Source organism: Chinchilla lanigera, unplaced genomic scaffold (genome assembly GCF_000276665.1).
Source record: "Chinchilla lanigera isolate Chin_1 unplaced genomic scaffold, ChiLan1.0 scaffold00039, whole genome shotgun sequence".
NCBI classification, from domain to species: domain Eukaryota; kingdom Metazoa; phylum Chordata; class Mammalia; order Rodentia; family Chinchillidae; genus Chinchilla; species Chinchilla lanigera.
Genome location: NW_004955440.1, coordinates 4,049,805 through 4,074,249, shown reverse-complemented (window position 1 = coordinate 4,074,249; position 24,445 = coordinate 4,049,805). Strand labels below are relative to the sequence as shown.

Genomic DNA, 24,445 nt, shown 5'->3' with positions numbered 1-24,445 from the left:
GACACAAAGACTGGAATCTAAAAAGTAAATATTATCTTTTCAGTGGACTAAGGCCTTTATCTATCTATCCATCTATCTATCTATCTATCTGTCTGCCTGTCTATCTATCTATCTGTCTATTTATTGGTACCAGGAATTGAACTCAGGATCTTGCATTCACCAGGCAGGCGCTTATACCACAGTATCCCCGACTGTAAGTCCTTTAGTATCTTTAAAAGAATAATTTCTGCAGAATAGAGCATTGTTGAGCTAAATGATTGAATGAGCCAAATAAAAAAGCAGCCCAAGTAAAAAGAATGTTCTTGGTCTCACGGAGATTCTGTGCTCAGAATCGTTATTTCTAAAAGCTCCATTTTGATTACTTTTGTTTTGCTCTACAGAATACTTTAATATTAGGAGCTGGGGATTTAGCTCAGCAGCAAAAGCGCCTGCCTGGCAAGCACAAGGTCATGAGTTTGGTTCCTGGTACCGGAGAAAAAAACAAAAAAAAGAATACTTTAATATTCAGCTGGAAATACAATTTCTGAATGACATTATTTCCTATAAAGTGCAAAAAACTAAGACGTGTTAAAGGTGACGTGTACCACATTGCCGCTGTGACGAACCTAGAGACTTCTCTTTTTAAAAAAATCCTTTACATTACCACTCATTAGGAAGAAAAAGTTCCATCATAACAAACCACACCCCTCTGGCTCACTGGATCCATGCAGCCTATACTTCACATTTTAACATAAATAATCCATGACCCAGTGAATTCTCTCAAGGAAATTCTAATTAAAGCCCCAACCACCATGCATCTTACTAACTGATGAAGAAGGCTTCGCAAAGTGATTCATAGGGCAGCACTGGACATCACTGATCAATTGATTTGTGGACAAAGAGACAACGAAATAAGCCACCTTAATCATGTGCCCCATCAACCTCTGCTTTACCTCCTGCTCTGCTCTGTTGGGCAGCCAGCCAATTCCTGCAAGGTACCCGTCTCTCACTCCCCTGCCTATTGGCTTCTGGTTACAGGAGAGTGGGAAGAGAGAAGAAACTACGTTTATTACTCTGTTGATCTCTCACAGCCTGTCTCCCTCTTAGGACAGAATTTTCAGCAATGTCTGTGATTTGTTCATGGATCCAGGTGCCCCTGGTGGTTCCACTCCCAGGCCCCAGTAATACTACCTCCTTCATCAGTCCCTGAAGCCCTTGGCTGGACAGCGCTATCCTGCAGGCACTAAGCTCTGCAGTGCCTTACCATCCTCTAATGTTTTTCAAGTCTCAAAAATACCTTTAGAGCAAGAATCTCTTTTAAATTCCTCCAAAGAGGGACTTGGCATGTACTCCATTTTCTCACTTAAGTTCGCTTGATGCAGGGTCTGTGTAGATTATTCATGAACAAATCATCTCAAGATTTGCTCTCTAGGAGGAAAGATACACTGGTCCCTAATCAGCCATTAACCCTTCCCCTTTGATTACTCCATTTTGATTACCCTTGTTCTGCCCTGGAGAATCAAAAGTAATCAAAATGGAGAAAGTAGAAAAGGATGGACAGATTCATTTGTGAATTTTTTAAGTGACTACCACTACCAGCAATGCAGTGTACAATGGGGCTCAGAGATGAGCAACAGCAAACCAACCCTGGCTTCAGTATCTGGTCTATGGGAAAAGTGGCCATTCCCAGAAAGTCATGCTCATCAGGGGCAGTTCACAACAGTGTGCAGTCAGTTCTGCTGTGATGCTCATTTTGAAAAGGTGAAATTGACATGTTAGGAAACAATTTGAGTGAAACATAGCTTTGCATTTGCTTATTCCACAACTTCAGCTGTGAGGTACACTATGTGAACATGCAAAAATCTGTACCGAGCAGAAGAAAGCCAGGTAGTAATTCACAAATACCTCTCTGGGGCTCTCGGTTCATCTCAAGCCACACCCATCCTGTGTTACAGCTTTCTACAAATTTCCAAATGTTATGGTTTGTGTCTGGATGTCCCCTCAAAGCCTCATGCAGTCATGGGGCTGGCATCTAGAGTTTATGATTGATCCATGGTCCAGGGCTGGGTGTGAGAACTATACCCGCCCTGGGGCAGATAGCTTGCATACAATATAAGGGAGGGGAAGAGGCTTGCTCTTTCAGCGGCCACCCCTCTCTTTGTGCTCTTGTTGCTTTTGCTGTGTTCGGCTGCCATGAACTGTTGCCCTCTGCCATGTGCCACTCTGCCTTGGAGCCAGCCAAGTATGGACTGAAACCTACACAAACTGTAAGCTAAATAAACCTTTCCTTTCTTAATTCTGGGCATCAGGTATTTTGTCTCAGCAGCAAGAGAAAAGTAGCCAAGACACTAACTAATGTCAGATAAATTTCCTTCCACCCTCTTCCAGCTCAGTAGCTTTTCAAAAATCCATTCCAAAGTGAACCTCAGATCTTTTGCAAGGTAAGATACCACATTTAGAAGTATGCTGCCATTTCTGTATCATTTGACATGTGCAAAAGCATTCTACCATTTTGTGGCAGTTTCTTACCTTTTATTTAATGGGTCACTGAGGATTTTTCTGAATTTTGTGCCCCGACTTTCTTTTCCCACTTGCCCTGTGAATTTTTACGGTGTGATTTTACATGGCATGGCAGTTTGGTTTTAAATTGTATGTGTTGCATTTTAACAATATAAACTATACTCTGACAAAACAGGCAACAGTGCTTACACTAGTAAGAAGACGGTGGGGCTACTGTCCTGGCAAGCAGGGACAGTGCAAAGGGACAAAGAACTGGAGGGAGACCAGGGTTGGAGAGACAAGACGGCAAAGGAAGAGGCCAGAGAGCTGCAGCATAGGCAGGAGATGTATGAGGAAGGAATGAGGGACCACAGTAGACCAGAAGGAGGGAGCTAGACATCCAACAAGTCTCCAAAGTGAGCACTAAGTAGGTCCAAAACAGTCATCCCTCAGTATTCATGGGGTGCTGGTTCTAGGACCACTTGCAGATAACCAGAACCCAAGAATGCTTAAGTCTTTCACAAAACAAGCACAGTATCTGCATATAACTTGTGCATATCTGCTTTTATATGTCAAAGCATCACAAGATGACTTACAATTCCTATACAATAGAAATAGGATATAAATGGCTGTTATATTATATTGCCTAGGGAATAATGACCAGATCAGTCTGTACACATTCAGTACAGATGCAATTTTTTTCTAATATCTTTCAACCCAAGGTTATGGAACCCATGCATATGTGACCCATGGATAGAAAAGATTGATAGTATAATGCAAGGCCCAATTCTCCCTACGTTAAAAAGGCAAAATAATTTGTTTTGAGTCAATGTGAGTAGCCACATTCACATATACACACATATATACTTTTTGATATGTATATTAAATTGAAAATATCTATTTATAAAATCTATTAATCCAGTTATACATTTATGTCAAATCACATCATAAGAAATCATATAGTAATTCTAAAATATTGCTTCTTGCATGCGCATATTTCATGAGGCCTTTCACTCCTTCCCGTTCCTGTGCACCTGCACATGTTTTACCTCCACTGCTGACAACAGTGTTTACCTTCACAAAGACTCTCTTCCCTCTTTCCCACTTCAACTCTTTAACTGCAGATGGAAAGGTCTGAGTATGTGATCACTCCCAAGTCCATATGTTGGGATCCTAACTCACAGTGTGATGGTATTAGGAGCCTTTTGGAAGATGACTGGGTCACAAGACAGAGTCCTCAGCAGGGAGATGAGAGGTCCTGGCGAGCTCACCGCACCCCATAACCACCTCGTGAGGACCCAGTGACAAGGCACTGTCTGTAAACCAGACACCGTAACTTTTGGCAACTTGATCTTGAACTTCTCAGCCTCCAGAACTGATAAACAGAAGTTCATTTTCATTTTTATTAGAACGTGCTTGCGGCACATAATGATTACACACCTCCTGTGGAGTTCGTGTATGCACATAACACATTCTAATTCCTTTTTTATCCCACTCCCTTCCCTTCCTTCTCCCTCCATCTCTTTTTGGTTCCCCCTCCCTTTGCAAATAACCATTGCCCTAGTACCTATGATTCATCTTTTCTTTTGCTCATTACTTATATTTTGGATCTCTTGTATAAGAGAAATCGTGCAATATCTAAGCTTGTGTGTTTGACTTATTCCACTTCACATTATAGAAATCAGGATGGAGAAGCCTCAAAAAACTAAAACTAGAAACTCCATGAAACCCAGTTATTCCTTTCAAGGCATCTTCCCAAAAGAGTTTAAGCCTCATATCCCAGTGATGTGTGCATACCCTTGTTTATAGCAGCACAATTCTAATAACTAGATCTTGGAAGTGGCCTACATGTCCATCAACAGATGAATGGGTTAAGAAAATGTGGCTGTACACAATGGAGTACTACTCTGCCATAAAGAAGGATGAACTTGAGACATTTGCAGGAAAGTGGATATACCTTGAGACCACAATGTTAAGAGAATTTCTGTTATATATAAGCCATTATGATGTTTTTATCATAAGAGCCCAAATGGACTGAGAAACTGTTGTGATTTGAATGTTTCTTTCATCTCCAAAAATTTCTGTTTTGTAAACAATCCCCAAGCAATAGTGTTGGGAAATAGAACCTAACAGGAAGTGTTTAGGGTATGAATGGACTAATGCCACTGTAAAATGGCTCTGGTTGTTATTTTGGCAAGACACCATGTCCCTCCTCTCTGGAGGGACATACAGCAGTGAGGCACGGTCTCAGAACCAAAGAATGAACCTATGAGTGCCTTGATCATGCACTTCTTCTGGAACTGTTAGAGAACAAATTTCTGCTCTTCATAAATAACCAAGACTCAGGTTTTCTATTAGAGCAGAACAAAATGAGCTAACACAAACACACATATACACATCCATACCTGTGGTGGACATTCCCTCTGCAGTCTTGGCCCACCCACTCCAACTCAGCTTTATAATTTACCTAGATTCATACCAGATTGTTCTTATCTTCCATAAGCTTGACCTTTTTAGCAGGCTTAACATCAACTCCTCTGTAGAACAGACCTATTTGCGTCAATAACTGGTCTGTTTTCTTTCTCCCATAAATTTGTTGTAGACTGAATTGGTCTACTTATCTATTCCTATTTATAGTAAATCCCATTTAGTATATGTCTAAAACCCCAGAAAACTTAAATAAACAGAATTTATAGTCTCATTCAATAGTAATTGATTTTCTTTGTGTTTTTGGGAATATTCCAAGTTCCTAAAGGAACTCTAAATTATCAAAGCAAGATTAACCTACATTCAATGAAGTCTCCAAGATTTTTTTCCTACTCTAATATGATTCATTTAACAAATGCTTGAATTAACTCCTACTATATACATAGTATAATACTCAGCATAGTGGGGAGAAACCAAATATGCCATTTGGGATCTTAAAACAATTACTGTATTCATATGAATAGAAAAGCTAAAAGAAAAATTAAGTTGCAACATAATAATAGTTATACTAATATCTCATACCAAGGAGCACACTTTTCTTTTTTTTCTAATATATCATGAAAAAGTGGGCCATAAATTGAATTATGTTTCTATAGGAAAGGAAAAACATTATAAATTATAATTAGAGGCTGTTTTACTGATCTAGGATCTGGAATTAAGATTATACACACACATGCACACACACCTTCGAACATTTCACACAACAAACAAAAAGTGCAAGAAAGCTGGTAGTTATTTAACATAATCTAAGTGTCCCCAAAAAGAAATAATAATAATGTAGAAATCATACAGTGGGATCCAAGGCACTCAAATGTGCACGCAGCACAAATATAAAACTATAATGTTAACTCTAATGTATTATAAATTTTACTTAATGCCAGCTCTGATAAACACAAGTATATCATTAACCATAGTTTTGCTTGACTTGGTGGATTTGAAAAGGTACTTAGGGATGATTTTGATGTCCTGAGTCTCTCTTAAAAATGAGCTGATGCATTCTTTTTCTCCAGTTAAATCTCCCTGCAGAGCGTCCAGGCACAAAGAATTCCTCCCTAACCTTAGAGCTGGGCACAGAGCAGGTATTTAATAAATGTCTGCTTCTGATGGTTGGAATGATATTACTGCATCTTTTCTCTTTTAAAAGAAATGACTTAGCATTTCTCTACTTCAATCTCTCCATCTCTTGAATTTTTTTAGTGACAGTCTCATACTAAATAAAAAAGGTAAGGAAAAAGTAAATCTGAAATAAAGCTAGAGTCTGTACACAAGTATATAAACATTTAATTGGGAAATTCTAGCAGCAAATATGAGATAAGGGACAGAGGGTTTTTAAAATTATTATTAAAGGTGGATCCAAATATTCCTTACATCACTGTAAAGCCCCTAGCTCAGCTTGTCTTTGGTGTGAATTCCTGGGCATGATATTTATGGATTTGTGGTGAAGGCTATGAAAAGTAGACATTACCTGTGACCTACAGCATGAGGAAATAAGCATGCAGCCCATTCCAGTAGGACCGCATGAGCAAGATATGGAGACAGGAAAGAGAGGCACCAAAGCTTACAATGAGTCAGAGGAAAAAGATACAAGAATATGTTCCAAGGTTCCAAGGTTAAGTGCAACTGCCCCAGAAGATCTACAGAAGGAGACTATAGTAGAAAATGTTAGAAAACTAACTACAAGACTTCAGAGTGTAACATTCTGAATACTCGTGTAGATGATACAGATCTAAAGACAGATTCTGAGCAGGAAAGCAAGGTAAAGAAAGAAGATTAATCTGGAAACATTAGGAAGATGCAAGCAAAGAAGTGCAGAACTATTCAAAGGGAATCGCAGGCGCCCTTGCAAACATGATCTCAGTGGCAGTGCTATCCACCAGAATATCCTCCCAGTACACACTTTGTCCCCTCCACACTCTGGATCAATAGACATCAGGTGCTTATAAGGGCATCTTTGTGTAGGTGCATGTTCATATTTATGCATTTCTTTATAATTTTGCCCTTTTTGGTTTCAAAGTCCTCTGGAAAGAGGAGTATATCTGTCTTGCACCTAGAAAAATTTCCTCTACAGGGCTAATGGGGTACCTGCAATACAACACTGCTGCATTTTTATTAATAAATCTCAACTAAATGTCTCTTTTCTTACCCACACCTTGCCCAATTTGCAAAGGTCAATATACTATTCTTTTGTTTGATCAATATACTATTCTTTTCAATATGTTATTCTTTTCTTTAGCAGAATATCCTACATTTCAATTTTTTTCAGTTTACTCACAGTTCCAAATCACCCATTTTCCTTGTCTCAATCCTCAATAGTATTTTGGCAGCTTTAGAAGAGAGAATCAAAATGGCAGGATCATGGGGACTTTGCCAATCCAATCTTGGCTCTTCTAATATACTAAGACTCTTTTTTTACTCATCATAATAAATAGAGACTGGAAAAAGTCCAGTGGATTTGACAACTAGGAAGCAATTTGTGACTTTGGCGAGAACTATTTCAGCTGGAGCAGTGGGCGCAAACTCCAGACTGGGTGCTTTGAAATGTGAAAGTGAAGTGGAGACACCAGGAAAATTCTACGAGTTTCAGAAGCTATACTCTGAAAAGAAGACAAGAGAAGAACAGGTCACTGGAAAGGGAGGGAGTCAGAGGCAATTCCACTTGCATTATGCATAAACTTCTGACGTACTTTACAAATAACATTAGCAGTACACACCATCCACTGTTCCATTTCTCTCCCATTTGGACTTTTACTTGTTTATGAGGTTTATTTAAATCAAAGAAAACGCATAATCTAACCAGGGTATACAGATTTCTCCCACCTTGGAAACTGGTTATATCTCTGGAGCAGCATGATTTCTTTCCTTCTGCCCCTTCTAATCAATCCCTTTTTTTGTTTTCCATCAAATATTTCTGAACACATCCAATTCCAAGAATTGAGAAAGCTTTCTCACTTTCAGTTGAGTTATTTGGTCCCCTTCTGCTTCATTTCTCACCATGAGTTCACATTCAAATAGCCATACCTCCCTCTCGGTGTGTTTGTGTTTGTGTACATGTGTGTGTACATGTGTGTGTACATGTGTGTGCATGTGTACATGTCTAAATTTACATCATCTGATTTTCATTTCTGAAGGTTTCACTGCATAAATGATTTATACTATTTTGAGCATTTAAGCTTTCAGTTGGGGCTGAATGACGACTTTGCTATTTCAAGTGCTTTTATCTTGTAGGAATTACCAAATGTCTATGCTTGCCAACCGTATTGCCAAATCAATGTATAATTCTGTCCTTGTGTACATTTCCTTGCCACACACTGACACGTGCCAGGACAAAATTGTTTACCTTGGATTATGAGGATTTGGGTCTCACTTTATTTAGACTGTGAGCATCATGAGATTTCAAAACAGAGTTTGAGAATGCTATCAAGTTTTATGCAGACCAGTAAACCAAGGATAAAGCATTCTGCTCGCATTGCCAGACTGCACAGAAGTGTTATTACTGTTGTTTTTAATGAATCTTAAAGAGATTTCTTAAGCCATCAACCTGAAACACAATATGCAATAAGATTTTATAGTAAAGAGAATACCAATAATCAGTCTTAAAGAATAGCATATATATCCCAGCCTCAGAAATTATGTTGGGAAAACTGTGACAAAAACAAACAGGCAGACAGTGCCCAATTCCTTCACTCCAATGCTGGATCTATTCACCTAGAAACCCTACAGCTGCAATTTTCATCATGGAAATAACCTTATTTGTCTTACTATTTGCATGCAAATTCTGTGTACGGCCAATTTGGGGATATCACTTCATACTCCAAATAGTCCACACAGAATGCATGACACATTACAAGCAAGCAGTACAGAACCACCGGCTACATTTTCCTGGAGAAACTCAAGAAGAGGAATTTAATCTATCAAGGTACATTAAATTCTGTCCATGTAAAATGCTAGAGGAACAGTTTCTGATGATCTGTGGTCATTACTGCTCATATCTATTTTTGTAATCAGCTCAAATAGCCAAACTAGCGATGCACCAGGTTTTCTACACTTGATGGGATGCAAAGAGGGCCTCAGTACTGTAGGTTACATAGCCTTACTAATGTTTTAGCTGATTCCATTTGCTCAGAAATATTAAATAACTGTCCAGATATTGTCTAGCACTATGGTCTTTGACAGACTTTGGGAGCCCCATGCAAGAATACATAGACACAAAATTTTAGCCTACTCCATGATCCACCTCCCATATAAATACTTCTGATGATCACTTACTGTGCCTTGATAGCAAAGCTCTCCATCCTCTAAATAAAAAATGAAAAACACACACAGAAGGTGGCTAACTTCCTATAGGTGAACACAATATTTTCTAGTGCAGCTGAGGTGTTAGAAGTCACCGAACGGAGTCAACAGAGCTGAGTTAGTCAGAGGAGAAGAAAAAGATTTAGAACTAGATTTTATTCATCTTTATGTTTTAAACACAAACTTCATTTTTAAAAAAGGTCCCTTATAAATCTGGCATTGTATCGATATTTTAATTTACATATGTAAGTAAAATTAATGTATCTTTCATTTAATTCAACACACATCTACTTTGCAGTTACTTTCTGCAAACTGAAGAGGATGCAAGAGAAAGGTGCATCACCTGTTCTTAGTAAGCTCATAATTAGTAAGAGAAATACACATAAATCACGTGGTTTGCCTTTTTTAAGAGAACAAGATGCACACGTCCATCTCCTCCATAGAGTGTAAATTTTTGTAAATTGTTCTGGTATCTTACATTTGCTTTTATCCACTCTGTACCACGGACACAACAGATGCTCGGTAAGTAATCTCTGAATGTTTACAGACACATCTTGCACTTTACAACAGTTTGTCTTACTGTCCAAAAAATGTGTAATTGTTTCTTTAAAAAAGGAAATGAAAAGAAATGCTTCACTGGGAATATATTATGTCCACAACATTATGTTTTAATGCTACCAGTTCTATAATTCAAAGAAACACCTAAAAATCATGCAGAAAATATTAGATGATACATCCTTGGAGTCTGTCTCCACAAGGATAGTCCTCCTGAATTTACAGTTTTTCTAGCAGAAGTCTAGTTCTTATTATGTTTCCTTTAATAAGCAACTAAAGTCAGGTTTAAGCTACCTGTGTAATCCACTGCCCTCCTGAAGAAGACTTAGAATTATTAAAATGTTTCACACTATTATATGTAGCTAAGTAGAGGATGTGCTCACAAAGGAAACATAGAACTTTTTTATATGTTCCACACAATGAAATACATGTCACATTCTGTTTTTTCAATTGAAGCATGTCACAGCGCAGAGGGCTGGTTACTGTCAGAAATTCAACTTGAGAAAAGCCCTTCAGATCACTGAGAAGAGTGAATCCTGCCAGGAAATGAATCAACCCCACCAAATTATTACTACAGTTTGATCAGAAATATCACCTTCATCATTTCTGGCTGCAGTGATCATAATAAGGACATAGTAAGAGGGTGCTGAGAAATACGTATCAGGTGTAAATTAGAAAAATTCATTACGTTCATGTTAAAGTTAATGTTTTTCCTTCCACTGCTCTCTGGAGATACGCAGGTCCTAAGCTATGCTCATTTCACATGCAATAGGCTACACATATAATCTAGCAAACCCAGAAAAAACAAAAATCAAAGGACAAAAGAAATGGAGACTGTTTAAATGAAAACAAGAAGGGCAAGGTGTTTTGGTGATTTGGTGATGTGTATGTCTAGCTGTCAAGGCAAGCAAGCCAAATGTGCTCCATCTTCACCAAAGAAAGGCATATGGGATTCAGGATTTTACAGATAAGATGCAAAAAAATCTTCCTCTCTTACAGGTTTTGAAAGTAAAAATGTTTCTGAGTTGAGTTTGGAAGTATATTAGGGTTTTTTTAAAAAGAGATTATTTGTACTGCTATCATGTAAGAGCAACCTTTATAAACATGTGAATGGCCTCCTCTATGCAAGGAAACCTAGCAGTCACTAGGCAAGAAGAGGAGATTTTTAGTTTAGTTTTAGATGTTTAGTTTTGTTTTTTGTCTTTTTGAGACAGGGTCTCACTACGCAGTTCAGGTTGGCCTTGAGCTCATTTTGGAGCCCAGGCTGGCCTCAAACTTGCAACAATCTTGTCTCAGCCTCCCAAATACTGGGATTACAGGCATGCACCACCACGCCAGCTCCTCAGGAAGAGTGGAACTGTAACATAGTGATCGCCCGCCAGGCACGTGGGGTTACTGAGCCCTTGAAACATGGCTAGCCTGCACAGAATGTGCCAGGAAGGGTAAAATACAGGCTAGATTTTAAATCTTAGTACATCAGAGACCTAAAGTACCACATATTAATAACTTTTTAATAATTCTTGTTAAAACAAAAAATTGTAAATATATATAGGGTTAATAAGATACAGTACTGCAATTAATTTTGATTTTTTTTCCTTCTTTATTGTGGCTACTAGAAAATATAAAGGTGGATTTGAAAATTCTGTTGGCAGCTTGTCTTCTATTTCTGGTAAGCAGGCACTGCTCTAGAACCAGACGGCTGGTCTGAGACAAGCCACTTACTGCTACAGCATCTATAAAATGGGATTACTACTACAAATAGTAATACACCTGATCTCACAAGTTTTTTGAGATGATTTCAAGCATTAACACATGAAGAGCAATGTCTGGCACGTAGTTCGTGCTCAATAAATCCTCAGTGCCTGCGCCCTCTCTGCACAATATCCTGACATGTACTTGTTAATCCTCTGCTTGAATGGCCCCAAAGATGGGGAACTCACATTTCCTTGAGACAGCCTATCACATTTCCAGACAGCTCTGAATGTGAAAATGTTCATTCCTAGAATAAGGCAAAATCTCTTTACAACTTCAACTCCTCTGTGCTTCTTTATATATGATTCTGCCAGAAGCAGAAAGAAACTGGTCATATTCCAACACTATATTTCTACAGAAATTGTGAAGAGCTATTGGTGTTGGAAATGGGTTTATTATACAGTCTCACAGAATTTCATGTCAAAAAATCATCATGCTGACCCAGCAAAACATTTTTAGAAAGATAACTTCAAATACTTAACGGAAGAACAGTCCTTCTCTTCTCAGTGAAGCTGTCCCTTTGACTATCGATAGCTTCCTGTGAGGATGCACATCCAGTCAGTGAGGACAGACATGGGCATCCCCTGACCAGAGCCCTAACCAAATCTCAGGAGTGGCCAGGGCTACTGCCAGTCCATTCTCACATCTGAAAACTCATTATCCCTTTTCCTACTTGCTGTGCTAACTTCAAAGCTAAGACTTTGCATAGTGGGCAGAACAGCTGTATCTTGATGATGGAGCATTAATAAGAAGGAGTAAAGTGGGGATTTTCTCAGTCTGGATTTCCTGAGTCTTCCCATGGCTCCTTGGGACACTAACATTTTTAAATATAAATGTCTCAGGCTCTTTGCAGCTCTAACATATAATCTTCATGCAGAAGGTCTGTGCCAAATCAAAACACAGCCTTTTTCCATATTTCTAGATGACATTTCTACCTCTAGCTAGCGGTGACTCAGCAATATTCTTGCTGTCGGTCACCTCCATGTTCACTAGAGGCTCTGACAGCTGGTAAGTATATAAGTATATGTGCTCTCGCGTTTTGAGGAAATTCCTTTAGAAGTTAAGACTAAAATTACTGCCCAAAATTTCAGGCTCTAGAGCAGCCTGGTGAATCAAAGGCGAATGGCACTTGCAGTGCAACAGACTTGGATGCAAGTTGTGGCTCTGTAATTTTCCAGCTGCATTAGCTATAGACGAGATATCAAAGCTCCCTCAGCCTCTGTTTCCTAGGATGAACAAAATGGGACTGAATAACAGTGCCCATGTTGTAAACATGTTTATGAGCAGGAAACACAGCATTTCTAATGTACTTAGCCTGGTATGCAGCAAGTTGCGCTCCACAGTAACTGGTAACCACTCTTATTCCCTACCTGGATGGTAGGAGGCCTCTACAGAACATCAAATGGCTATTCTTACCTAGACCCTACTCTCTATCACATTCTACTCTCTGACGTTTTCCAGATTCTCAGTACAGAGAGGGTATCCTTTCCCATCCAAAGCCTTTGCCATCAGAACTCTACAAGTAGATGCTAATAAGGAAGCAGATTCAATCAAACATTAAAATTAGAATTTACCACTTCAGTTGTTCAGACTGAAAGAGAGCTTTGTGAACTAGTATAATCAGAGAAAATTCAGTGGAAGTATAATTAAAACTGGGTCATGACTAATACAATTTGTATAACTAGGGACAGGGAAGAGAGGGAAAAAGGCATGTGTGGCCACTTTAAAAAGTGTGGGTCAGTGTGGTGACTAGAACAAGAGACGCACAAAGGAAGAAAGCAATGGCTGATATTAGACAAATCGATATAGGATGTGAATACTACCCTTTTCTGCTCATGAATCATGATACAGCCAGAGGTGGTGATCTGTACCTGTAATCTCAGCACTGTAAGAGGCTGAGGCAAGAAGAACACAAGTTCAAACCCCAACCTGGCCACTTAGTAGAGACTCTGTCTCAGAATAAAAAATAAAAAAAGACTGCAGATGTAGCTCAGTGCAAAGGGGTTCAGTCCTTGGTATTAAAAAAAAATTGATAGGATGTGTTTGAGTCTTGTGTTTTTGCATTTAGCACAAGAGATCCAGGGAAAGCATTGAAGAATTTTCTTCAAAGAATCTTCAAAGGTGTCAACATCTCTTTCCCTTTGTGACTGGCTGGAAGATACTGTAGTTCAGAGAATGGGTCAACTCAGATGAAATAAAACCCCATCAACAATACTTAATCACATAAATTAATGAACATCAATATGAAACAGAGTTAACGCTAAGACTAGAAACAGAGAGGATGGAAACAATAATTGCTTTTTCCCTACAAGAAAAAAACTTTTAAATCACTCTAAAAACATACATTTAATTAAGTGGTCTCAGACAGAGACCACTTGTGGGGCAGAAGTTTTATTGTTATGACCTGGGTTAGAAATTTGGCTTTGGGGCTGGGGATTTAGCTCAGTGGCACAGTGCCTGCCTGGCAAGAGCAAGGCCGTGAGTTCGATTCCCGGTACCGGAAAAAAAAAAAGAAATTTGGCTTTACCCCTAAGAATATTCTTATTTTATGTTTTAGTATTAGTTTATGTTTTCTAAGAAAACAAATAACTCAAAAGGAATGTGGTTTTAAATTAATTTTATAATAATTTGTAATTTTATAAATTTATAAAATTTATAAATTTAAAAAAATTTATATAATTTATAATAATTTATAATATTAATTTTATATTGATTACTCAGCTGAAAGAGGTTTTGCTGTCTTTTTGCTCTGTTAGGTAATACACTTAGCATTGAAAACAATGTTCAAGTAGTTTTAATAGAAATAATTGTTGGACAGAAACACTAAAATGTAAATGTAAACATTTTAAATTCAATTAGGCATAATGCCAAGGTTTACATTCACTCCTGTTGGGAAAAAAACTATCAGAAAATTCTTGCAATAGCCCTGGAGCAGGACTTAAGGCCCCCTTGCCGTACCAGGCAGGACCTTCTTAATGTCTGTATCAAGATATGATCTGATGGGTGTTAAAAAGGGGCCTATAGGACACTCAAGACAGTCCAGAGTGTAGGCTCTCCTCGGGGCTCACACAGTACCCATTTACCTACTAGTACAGAAAAATTTCAATATTTTTACATCCAATAAAGCTCTATCAATGCATGTGGGCCAAATCACCCAGAATATGTCTAACGTAAGCACAAAATGTAGAAATCAATAGAGGAGCGCCTAGAAGCAAACTCTGCAAGAGATTAGTGCAAGCCTCAGTCTTCCTATAATTAAAATCCTTCATTTATGCATAGTACAGGGTATGGTTTTTAAAACAGCCAAATGAAAGAACCCAAAATTAAAATATGCTGTACTACAAAACTACAGTCTAAGACCAAAGCAATTGTGCCTAACTGCTATGAAGCTTAGAGCTTTTCTCGACATTGTGATTCTTCCAGAGGTAATGAACTGTTCACTAATATATAACGCTGCACAAATCTGCAGCCAACCCTAATACACGCAAGTACAACACAGCAACCAGTTCCTTCCCAGTCAAGGCATTAAATAATTGTTTGCACATTCATAACTTAGGATCCTGTTTTTAGCTACAGCTCATTTAAGTGCAAGAGGCTCATAATTAAAATATGCCTAGAGAGGCAAAATCAAAAACAAGCATTGTGGGCCTTGCTACGAAATTCCTGAGTTCCACAGTGACGGTTTTTGTTTTATGCAGGACACACTTTCACATTTTCATGGATCCCCACATCTAGGTAAATGTCTAATCTTTTCTGCGAAGAGGGCCTTTTTTAAAACTTTAAAACATTCTACCAATTCCCATATCACAGTAAAGACTTGTACTTTTAGAATCCCATTAATTGCCAAAAAAAGCCTAATGACTCAAGCTAAAAGGTATTTTGTGATGCTTTAAAATACACTGTGTTTTATTGATCATGACAGCATACTCACATTCTGAAAATACAGAGGACTGTGTATGTGCCAGATGACTTAATGGTTCTGCTTACAAACCAAGCTTGGGTTCAACTCCTCACTGTGGTAATAACTGAGCCTTCACTAGCCATGAAAGTACTCTATAGCACCTCTAGAGTCAGTTTCGCTGAAAGGTACGAAGCAACTGGGTTTCCCTAATATTCTATTTTCCCCTTCAAGGGAAATGCTTGATCTAGTAGCCACAGAATGCTCATTATAAAATTAAAAGTAAACTATAAACTACACAAGTAACTATGTAGATGGATTTTGTGTAGCTGGCCTGCTCCAGGAATTGTGACTCAAAAAGAAACATAACCCTACGGTCTAAATGACTAGAATTCCTATTTCCTTCTCAGCAGAGGTGCATAAAAGCTGAGCATGCAACTATTCTTAATTCTCTTCACTTAATTTCATCAACAGCCCCTGCTTGCTATTATGAATAACAAGGGGTGGGTCAGGACCATCCATTGTTATTCATGGCTATTTTCCTACTAAAAGTATCAGCAAAATAATCTCAGTTAATGAGAAATTTTGAAGGGTGAATAAAATGTATATGTATATCATGTTGAAGCAACAATACCAATACCAATGATTTCAGGTTTGTTAAACCGGGGATCCCAATCAAACTCACAGTAGCGAATTTCTAGAATTAAAAGTGGAGTTTAAAATCCTGGTACTTTCACAGGTTTAACGTGGTAATTATCACTTAGATATTAATCCTGTTAACAGCTCTAAATTAAGGACCTGTGGTATAGTTAGGGAGCTGGCTGGTGTTAAAATGATTACAGCTGCTTCTTTTAGAGTTATGTACTAGGAAATGCCTACTTTTGAAAACATGAAGCACTATGTGCAATTCATACTCAAAAATCCAAGAAAGCATCTAAGGAGCGTGTGCAGTTTTTGATAATGTAATACCCTAGTGTTATTCAAAGATGCACCCTTTATGTAGCACTTGTACAGTATCTTGGAACCTTAGGTGCTAATGACGCTGTTCTTTTTTCCTACCAACTAGTATACTTGTCACTTACTTAGAATTCTTTAATCTGCTTATTTTAATCATGCATTTAATACTGTATACCATATCATTTGTCATTTTCACTGTAAACTAAATAGGATCAGTCAAATATTCTTCATTCTATTGAATCAGTGTTTTATTTTAAGGCCTACCCTTTACAAAGGTGTGCAGTATAGCAAAATTAAAGTTTTGGCAAGATTGTTTTTCTGTGAAAGAATCATAGGACTCCAGCCTCAACTTGTGGAGTTTAATTAAAATGAGCTGCATGCCTTAGAATTTGTCTTGTTTGCACATTCCTCTTCCAGTAACTTAATTCCTATCTTTTCATTCTGCTTTAGACTGTGATTTCAAGACAAACTTGTTGAAATAGATCTTAATGAAAGAATTATTTCAAAATAGTATCTGCAGCACACAGACAAAATCTTTAATATTTTTTCTGATGAAGAACATTTCAGCAGTACCATTTGAAGAACATTTCAGCAGTACCATTTTTTAATTTCTTCTTTACTTTCTCTTAAAATTCGCACTCACCGGAGAACGGAATGGTACATCTAGTTATGAACTTATTAATATCAGTTCTCAAACAGTGGAGCCTGTGTTTATATAGTTTTTATGATCTGTAATTATTTTCTAACAGTGTTTCTGTTTCTTAGCCTTTTGACTCCTTAGCAAGCAATGACTTTGATGAAAAGCAATGGGGGAAAATAAAAAAATCAAAAAGATCATTTTCCAGTATTGATTTAAATATAAAGTGAGCCTGTTGTGTTATGAACCCTCAAAAGAGCCTTTCGAAGTCTTCCAAGAGTAGGTAGCTTTTCTTGGAGCACATATCCCCAAACCCTTAATGCAAACTAGTCTGCAGTCTACAGGACCCAAAATGCTTTGTAGGTGTGCCGGTCTTCCAAGTCAGTCTGTCCCACTCTGCAAGACTATCCCATATTTTTTATATGGGATTACAACAACTACATCCACAAAGTCTTTAGAAGTAAGTGAGTATGCTGTCATAGGGTCTGAATAATTATTTCATAATGCTTTTTCACTTAAATATACAAAAAGAGTTTGCAACCTGACACGATGGTGCACAGCAGCACTAATTCCAATACTCTGGCAGGCTGAAGCAGGAGGATTGTATGTCTGAGCCCAGCATGGTCAATTTAGGGAGACCTTGTCTCAAAATAAAACAAAAATCTTGAAAAGGGGCTAAGGATGCAGCTCAGTGTGAAGGTCCTGAATTCAAGGCCAAGTATACACACAAAAAAAGTGTCCAACCCTCAATTCCCAGCAGGTAGGCGAGAAAATACACACACACACACACACACACACACACACACAATGGCCAAGGAAAGTGGAAGCCAGTTCTAGGGAATCAACCCAGTTGGTTCATCCACCCATTGGAAATACAGAAGTGATCACATTAAGTTTTAAAAGAGGGTTCCTATTATTAATGGCACTGAGCTTTAAGAATAGCAACGTTCCAAAGGGAAGCCTCAACACAGGGGTTTTATGGGGGTTATTTAACCCACAAAGATATGAGCATTTATTCTCCACGGAATAGGTTACTTGATTTGATTACTAACATGCTAAGAGGCTCTCAGGAAACCTTAACCAACAACTGAATGTAAAAGGCTTCCTTGGAGTTTGCCTAACAAACAGACTGCCTTGACACTGCCAGTGGGTTTAATCACATCCCAACATCTGAAGATTTCCTGTCAAGAGGAAACTCTAGATATACAACACGCACACACACGCACACACACACACACACACACACACACACACCAGCCTATCTGGCTGGTGTACACCCTGACTTCAGGGATTTCCACTTCCATAATAACAGCACTCACAAGTGTACTAAGACACACGATGCTAGAGGACTCCTTCCCTCAGATCGTCATTTACAAGAGCACCAAGGCACCCGCAGGTGGGGAAATACAGGCAACCACCCGACCGCCCTGCAACAGAGTGCCAATAACCCTGGCATCTTCCACAGACTGTGCCAAAATCTCAGTCTTAGCCCAACTCCACCTTGACTGTACAAAACTGAATCAAAAGAGCTCTTGAGGCATGTTCAGATTTCAAGGACCCTTCTCCCTCATACAAACTTATTTTTTCCTTATATTTCAACCGAGAACCAGAAAGCACTTAATGCTCCAACACACACCCCACGCCCCAAGCTTTGTAACTTTTCAAGACGCAAAATATGCAGGCACCAAAGAGCAAAGGTTTTATTTTAGCATTCAAGTAACTTTCATACCGTGGAAGCGTGGACCGTATGACAGGGAAGGTGGCAGGTGCAGGTAGGTGATGTTTTAGAAAATACCCTCGTCCTCCTTGCCGCTCACTGGCGCCCTTTTCCGTTTTCTCTTCATGAACAATGTGCCGCCAGGACGACCCAGGGTCCCATTCTCCTCGGCACACCCCTCGTCCCCCGCAGGGACAGTGGAATCCTAAACTGTTGCTGCGCCCTCGGGACAAGCCACGGATAAATCAGAGGAAGCCACAAAACTTCTCGGCTTGCTCAGCTGTCCTCCGGGGCCCTGAACGCCCACACGCAGATTTCGCAGTCAGCGCAACCGACAGGGAGCCCTCAGTCAACCTGTTCGCAAAGCCCACGGAACTCCCCGCCCTCCGACCTCAGGCGCCCGCGCAGGACTGGGAAACCCGGTTCCTTTTCTCCGTACCCCGTAACGCGAGCTGGATGTGGGAATCCCACGCCTCGGTCCCGTTGCCTGAGGCCGCTGCCCAAGTCGCGCGCGGGGTGTCCCGGCCCGCCCATCTGGCTGGAGCGTCCCCGCGCTGCGCCCGGGTCGCCAGCCCTTCCTGCCCGCAGCCCAGAGCCACAGGCTCTGAGAAGCGCCGCTTCCAAGTTCCCGCGTGCGGAGGGGAGAAGGGCGAGGGAGGCTGGCCGGCGAGGAAAGAGCAAAGTCTGTGCCAGGGGCGCAGCCCCCGCGCCCGCCGCCCGCTGCCGCCCCGCGCCCCGCCAGGCGCCCGGGGGCCCGGAACGCCCAGCTCCGCTCGGGGCGCAGCGCGGCCGCACTCACCCGCCTCGCCTGAGCCGCAGCCGCAGCTTCTGGGAGCTGCCGAGCCCCGAGCTTCCCGAGTGCAAGAAAGATGGTGGTGTCTGTCGGGAGACCACCCATTCCAGCGTCTGGCAACCCGGCGGCGACTCTGGCTCCTCAGCACTGGAGGAGGAGGAAGAGGAGGAGGAGGAGGAGGAGGAGGAAGGAACGGCGCAGTCGGACGCCATCTGCTGTACACCTCTGCGCAGCCATTGGCTGCCTGGTGCGTCCCCCGGAGCCGCGGGGCGCGGGGCCGCGGGGAGCCACCTTGCGCCTCGCCTCCCCCGCCAGCTGCTCCCCGCAGCCCCTCCCCGCCTCCTCCCCCGCCCCGTCCTCCGGCTGCCCGCTCTCCAGCCCGACCCTCGGCGCAGCCTGCGCCCCGGGGCGAGCAGCCGCCGCGGGCTCACTGGCTTCAGCCTGGGCCCCCCGAAACTGTTTCCCGCAACTTTAAAGCTTCGGGGTGCGGTGCGGGAGGGTGAGGGCGCCGCCCCAGCTGGGTTCAGCCCGGGATGCCCAATCCGCTGAGTGCTGCGGAGAAGGACCAGGGCTTGGAGCCCCGGAGCTCTAGGAAATGACGGGAGAAAAAGGGCAGAGAGTGGGTTGCTCTTGGTCCCCATTTGTAACCCGCAGCAACACTCACAGACGCGCCGACACTCAGACCCGTACCATAAAGCACACACTCGCTGAGCCATCCCGCGCGGTCGGGGTGGCCCGGGGTTCCTCTGCAGTCCCCACGCACGAGAAGGCTTCAGTGTTACTAGGAAAAAGACAAAGAAGATCCTAGCAGGGTAAGTAGGAGACAGAGTTAAAAGGAAACATCGGACGGGAGTCTGGAGAGACCCTGGGGACCCGGTCCCACCTGCCTGGACATCGCCTGATGAGAGGCTCCCCGCGGCTGCCAGCCCACTTCAAGCAGAGCCTGGAGATTAGTTCTGGGGCCTCTGGTCTAGAGGACGTGCAGTCCTGGGGGATGGTGCGGGAGGTGTGGGAAGGGCGCCTTCGCCTCCCGAGGAGGGACGCCAGGGTCAAGGAAGAGCTGGCGAGTCCGAGTCCACCCAGGTAAAGCCGGAGTGCGGCACCCAGAGCACGTGGGCCGGCCAGGAGCAAGTCACAGCTCTGAAAGTCGCTTGCCTACCCTGACACTTGTTCCCAACCCTCTTCGTTTTTGACACCTTTGATCCAGGGAACTTCTTAGGCTTGTTCAGAGGGATGAAGTTGCTTCAAAAGGCAGAAGGGGAAAAAAACAGGAGAGCTACCTATCGCCAATTACTGGATATTTTTGCCTGCCATACCTCTTTAAATGTATGAGCCCTGCTACAGCAGGGAATGTGTCTTTTCTATTTTATCCAGTGCCTGGCACACCACAAGTGTTTTAAAAGAAGCAAAATAATAATGATAAAATTAAAGCTTGATGTCATCGCACAAATTAGATTAAAGAGATAGACAAGCTAGGATCTGTGATGGGGAAAAATCACAAATCAACGGAATGTAAGTAACATCCTAAAGGGAACCTGGCTATATAGGCGGGAGCCCCAGCCCACCGTGCTGAGGGACGGGTTCTGAAAGTGGGAATCTCAATTCTTTAAACAGCAATCACTATTCTCCCAGTGAGCACGACCAGCATATTCTTGGGTATACCTCTCTTCCTGACATCATTATCTTAAAAACACATCAGTTGCCATCCAGATCCTGGGACATTTCCCCCAAATCCAAACCTAAAGTGTGTTATTCCCAAGAGGTAAAAATGCCAGTTCTATGAGCCACAGGGAAAAGAAACTGGTCCATTATGTTTTATTGTAATCTCAATATATACAGATCAATAGCCAATGAGTCTCATTTAAGTAACTTGAGGAACAGCAGCCAAAGAAAAGCATTTCTGCTTTCCTGAAATGTTCTACCCGGGCTTCCCAGGTTCCAGTCTTCCCAGAATCAATGCTGTCGTTTTCAGCCATGCATAGACCTTCATACGGTACAAAGATTTGTGCTTTTAGTACTTCTAAAAAGAGGTTATCAAGGATGCTGAGTATGTCATATTATGGACATTTTTGTAGTTATGTATCCCGTTCCTACTTCAGAGGCAGTGATGTATATATTTTTGTTTTAGGCTGGCAATTTGATTTCAATGTGCATTTCAGTTTATTATACTAACCTATTCTCATTAATCTTGTACTCTGCTCAGTTATGATATCCCCTAGAATATTTTGAGTCTTAATAAACAAGTTGCCTCCTCTCTTACAGTGTTTGCATTTGCTTTCCCAGTTTTTGAATCTAGGCTATATGATAATAGTTATATGACAATTATGTCCTCAATGTGCCCAGTTATTTAGGTTCTTTTAAAAAGGAGCAATCCATAAGAATTAAATATGTTTTCTTTTCAAAAATAAAAGAACTGTGAATATTAAACATCATTGCATCTTATCACTTTACACTACAGAATATCACTTTTCTTCAAGGCACTGTGCCAACAACAGGTATTTCAGTGAAGTCAAGAAACACAAGAGCTAAGATTGTATCTGACATTGTGCAATTGCATACAAATCTGGCAGAAGAAAAATGCAGACATAAGATTCATTATAAATCCTTTTTTTTAACTTCTAGTCCAAACTACTAGTTTATGTTTTAAATAAAGCTTTTACTGACACTGAGTTTTTTGCCAAGATACTTAGATTTAGTCTTTAATAAAGGCTTTGTACTTAAAATCCAGATGTGGCTAGAAACATTTAAAGGATAACCAAGGCAGGTAGAGATGAGATCATTTTATAAAATTTTATATAAACATTATAATAAAATTTTATAAAATAAGGCACCAAAAAAGTTAGGAAGAACATAGCTTTGAAAATAGGTGACATCATTATGCATAAGGATCAGCAGGGGTGGAAAATAAGCTGGAGATTAGAAATTCCCATAATCCTATACACACAGATACCAAAGGTCCCAATCATCACCATGCTTCTAATAAGTATGAAACAAAAAATTTAACAATGGGTGAAGAGAGGGGTGGGAATCTGTTGGGATTAGGTCCCCAATGAAAACCAATGGTGAGCTACAAGAAGAAAGTAACCTTATGTTATCCAAGCACTACTGTAGTTGAAATTCTCATTTTGGTTGTTGTGGATGTTTGCCATTACTCTCTTTGAACATGATGTTCTCCATACAAGCTAACAAGCTTGGATGGGAAAGTGCTATGTAAATGAAATAAACAAGCAGTGACATTAAACAAAAAAGAGATAAGACCGATGTTAATAAAGAGGCTCCATTTAAAATAGCAGTGAGGAATACAGGGATGAGCCAGTATCTTGGGCTTGCTACTGAGGAATTGGCTGCTCAAATGTGCAGTAGCCTGTGCGCTGAAGCAGTGAACTGAATCGAATATGCAGTCACCCTGTGGAGCAGAATGGCGTAGTGGGGGGGGGGGCACCATGATTGTCTCATTTACACAATTCATTCAGGCCAGTTCCAGGTTGGATGAGATCCTATGGCAAATCCGAACATTTTTTTTCTGCCAAAAAAGAGCATTTAATCATGGCATATGAATGTAAGTTTTGAGCTTGGTCCAGCAATTTGATTTTGATATGTCAACATCTTAAAATACAATGTAAAGATAATGTCTTTAAAAGTAATACAGTGGAACGCCATTGGCTTCTGGCCCAACTCAGTCCTTCTGAAGCCCCAATACTTTCCTAGAAGACTCTCAACATTCACAGTCTTGAACCACCAGCCTCAGCCATTCATTCAGTAATATATTTGTTGATCGTCTACTATGTGACTGGTCCTGTGTAGATATTAGTTATTCAGTAATATAACTGAATACCTTCAGGGGGCTTACAGTCTAATTAATAAGGACAATAAACACACAAGTGTGCAAATGATTACAATAATACGAATGAGAAAAGTTCCATGACAAAGGAATGCAACACAGGGAGGGTCTGGATCAGATGAAAATCTCATCTCTCAGAGAAAATGATATTTAGGCTCAGACTCAAAAGCTAATAACATTTGCTGAGATTATTCTAGATATTAGGCATTGGGCTAAAACTCTCACATGTACTACCTAGTACTCATAACTACCCACTTGAGGCAGGCATTATTGTCAGCTCCATTTTATAACAGAAGAATAGAGAGTTGAAGCAACTTATTCAACATCACACAGCTGATAAGCAGAAAACCTGGGATTTAGCCAGGAAGCCTGGCAGTAATGTGCACATTTTCAACCGCTAAGATACATTGCATCTCATATAAGTAGGCATCAGCCAAGAAAGGAAGAGAAGGATAGTATGATGAACAATCCTGTGCCTGGGAGAGCTTAGCATTTGAAGAGTATGTAAGGAACCAAAGTAGCTGGAGAGCTGTGAGTCTGAAGTGGAGGCCTTTATGGCAGGCTGAGAGAGGGAGCAGGAGGGCAAAACTGGAAGGTCCTTGTAAGCCAGGGTGTGGTTTTAGCTCTCTGAGCCATATGATCTAATGCAGACTTCCAAAAGCTCACCTCAGTGTTGTGCAGACACAAGGAAAATGACCAGAGTATAACAAGGAGACCACTGATCCCTGCAAAAGATGGTGGTGGCCGCAAGGAAAGGGAGATAACAATGTAGATTTGCTGGATATTTGGCAAGTGTTGGTCATTTCTTTATTTTTACTTCTGCCTTCCTATTTATCCCCAGGTCTGACATATAGGTGTTACCTCCAGATTTAAAATCTAAAAAGCAAAACAACAAAACCATAATCCTAAATTCTTCCTTTCAGTCACTGGTCTCCGATCTGTCTTCTTTTCACGCCCTACTGTTGTAGAGAGGGTGGGTAGCAATGAATTCCCCATTTGACCAGCTCTGGGACCTTCGCTTCCCATCCCTAACCCAG

The 24,445-nt window shown here is 40.7% G+C and overlaps 1 protein-coding gene across 1 annotated transcript in view; it reads right to left on the bottom strand.

Annotated features, from left to right (window-relative positions):
- The window catches only part of Thsd7b (thrombospondin, type I, domain containing 7B), a 780,466-nt gene extending 760,713 nt beyond the window's left edge, over window positions 1-19,753 (bottom strand). The window contains exon 1 of the mRNA XM_013517433.1: window positions 19,574-19,753. The gene's annotated coding sequence lies outside the window, so the exon portion shown is untranslated. The remainder of the gene's footprint in view (window positions 1-19,573) is intronic.
- Window positions 19,754-24,445: the final 4,692 nt, after the last annotated feature.